Below are 3124 nucleotides of genomic sequence, written 5' to 3'. Positions count from 1 at the left end.
GTGCTCACACAGCTCCTGCATCCCTGCTTGTGCTCCCCACCTGTCAGCCCAGCTTCTTCTTCCCTGAGCTCCCCAGTCACCTGTGTGCTCGTTATTTTCTGCTCGTCAGGGCCATTTAACGCTTCCCCAGGACCTGCCGGGTTAGCACTGCTGGCTCTCATCAGCCTGCTGCTTCCGTGCCTCTCAGCCATCACTGTCGATAACAAACCTGCCCACAACCATCGACGTCCTTGTCTCGGGCTGTTCCCTGCTGTCTGGGCTGGTGCAAGGAGGGTGGTGGATATGGGGGGATGTGTCTGAGTGCAGCTAAAAGGTCCCTAAGGAGAACCCGGGTTCAAAACCACTATGATGGACATGGGCAGGAGTCAAAACAGTCCCAAGAGGAGAGGTGGTACTTCCGGAGCTGAGATGAATGCAGGTTATGCATAGGGTACACATGTCCAGGGGTGTGAAGTGACCCCATCAGACCAGTAGCAGAGTGGGGAGCAGAACCCAGGAGCCCTGGCTCCCCTCCCCTGGACTCTGCCGTTGATGCTGAGGAGGATGAAAGAGCTCATGAGGGTTCGCAGTCACTTAGTGCTTTGTGCTCTTTAATGCTTGTAGTGTCACAGCCCCTGTATGGGTCAGGCACGGCTGCAGTCTCCCTGGCTCGGATGGGGCACTGAGACACAAAGAGCAGGTCTACGCGGCAAGCGGGCTGCGCCAAGCAGTGGTGAGCTCAAAGACACCATGCTTCCTCCTGCATGTGGCCTCCTGCACTGGGAGGGGTGTAGCTGTGTTTGCATGGTGCACATCTGAGTATCCGTGCTAGTTAGCCTGACCATGTGCTAATTGCCCTGCCCGCTGGCCTCCTGCTAGCTAGGTGCCCGCACATGCAGAGCAGCTGCGTGCACTTGAGCCTGCAGCTGTCTGACACAGGAACTTGGTGTCGATCTGCCACAGGGGCCTTAAAAAGTGCCATTTTGGGGGTGTTTCACACCAGGTATCTGAGAAGGGCACCCCTTAGCACGCCCCACTGCCCACCTCCCTGAGGTCATGCATGATGGGACACAAAGGGGCATGTATTAGAGTTAGGCTAAAGGTATTCTAAGATGAGCCAGGCCCTGAGGCCCCCCATCAAGCTTTCCTGGGAAAGGATTGGACCCCAAGGCTCTGCTGATGCTGCTGAGATTGTACATCCTCTGCAAGCACTGTTTGGGTCACTGCCTTTCTTGAAGAGCTTCTCTGTGGCCAACTCCAGCAAGCTTTGCCATTCGGGTCAGGTTCCACCGCTCACACGGCCCCTCTAAGCATGCATTGGTATCCCAGTCAGGTGCTGCTGGAGCCGAGTGAAACCTCAGAGGGAAGCAAGTGCCACGCCGGTCACCTGCCAGGTATTGCACGGTGTAAGGTGTTGGCCCACAGCCCTGTTGGAGACGGCAAGGGGGCACAGCGCTAGGGCACAGGGCACCAAGGCCAAGTCCTTCTCACTCTTCCATGTGGTCGCATCATCTCAGACAGGTTGGTGAGTGTGTGTGTTTGCATGCACATGTGTGTGTGTGTGTACACCTCACTCCTAGCTGTGCCATACCACCTCAGGTTGCAGCATGTTGGTGAGCGTGTTCGTGCACTTGTGCATGTGTGTACCTCTTCCTTTCCAAGATGTGTGCACACCACCTCAAGCACGTTGGCAAGTGCACACGTGCATGTGTGTGTATGTACTTCTTCACTCCTAGGCATGTTCATCTGACTTCAAGCTGAGGTGTGTTGGTGTGTGTCTCTCTCTGTGTGCACCTCCTCTCACCTAGCTGTGTCCACACTACCTCAAGCAGAGGCATGTTGGTGTGCATCTGTGTGTGTGCACCTTCTTGCTCCTAACTGTGTTCACGTCCACTCCAGCTGAGGCGTGTTGGTGAGTGTGTACACACTTGTGCATGTGTGTACCTCTTCCTTCTGAGATGTGTTCACACCACCTCAAGCACATTGGCCATTGCATGCATATGTGTGCATGTGTACCTTTTCACTCTTAGACCTGTTCGCATAACTTCCGGCTGAGGCATATTGGTGTGTGTCTCTCTCTGTGTGTGCACCTCCTCACACCTACTTGTGTTCACACCACCTCAAGCGGAGGCATGTTGGTGTGTGTGTGTGTGTACATCTTCTTGCTCCTAGCTGTGTTCACATCACCTCCAGCTGAGGCATATTGTTCAGTGTGTGTATGTGTGTGTGTGAGCACCTCACACTGACCTGTGTTCACACCACCTGAGGTTGAGATGTGCTGGTGCATATGTGTGGGTGCATATGTGTGTGTGCATGTGTACACATGTATGTCTACATATGCATGTAGGGGGTTTCACTGTCTTTGCCTGTGATGTACCATGAACGGAGCCCTCCAGCCTCCACTTTCCTGCTCCTCAAGGATCTTTCAAGAGGTCGGCAGGTGGCTACAAGATACCCGGCTAGTCCATCCCGGTGCCCTGTTACTGCCTGTGCATGTGTGCCAGTGGCCTCTTTGCCTGGCAGGTGGTTCTGGCAGGCAGGAAGAAACCAAGGGGCAGGTGAAGATCACAAGAGGTGACCCCCAAAGCGTATCTCATAGAGGCACGGAGCAAAAGTGGTCCATGCCACAAACTCCCATTTCACTTGTTGGTCGGGGCTTACAATGGACTGCAACGGAAACAACCTCCCGGAAGTTGTGGGGGCTTGTCTGCAGCCGGAGACAGCGCAGCACGATCCTTCCTGACCTCGGTTTCAGGCAGGCACATGGGCTCGCGTGGCCTGGCCCAGGCGCCGGAGAGGGTGCTCCAGCGTGTAATTGCAGGAGACAGTTGCGCCGCAGGGGCTAGCGGGGCTGATCTAACGCATCCGCTCCCCTGTTCGTTTCCAAGGAGGTCATTAGGAGAGAAATCCCTCCGGTGCCCAGAGCAGGGAAAAACGGAGCTGAAAACAGCCTGCGTGTCCAGGGCGGGCACGTGATGGGCTCTGACTGGTTTCTACTGGGGGGATCTCCCTGGCGTTGGCTGGCAGGAATGGAGAGGAGTCTGGCCACTTTCACACCTGATTACACTCCCTCCCCCAGACCAGAAGGAAAGAGGCGTTTAGGCTGGTAAGGACCGTGTCTGCTGGCAGCGCTCGCCTCGTTAGC

The sequence above is a fragment of the Gavialis gangeticus genome, unplaced genomic scaffold (genome assembly GCF_001723915.1).
Source record: "Gavialis gangeticus isolate Ggan-Ray unplaced genomic scaffold, GavGan_comp1, whole genome shotgun sequence".
Lineage (NCBI taxonomy): Eukaryota > Metazoa > Chordata > Crocodylia > Gavialidae > Gavialis > Gavialis gangeticus.
This window is presented reverse-complemented; position numbering follows the sequence as displayed.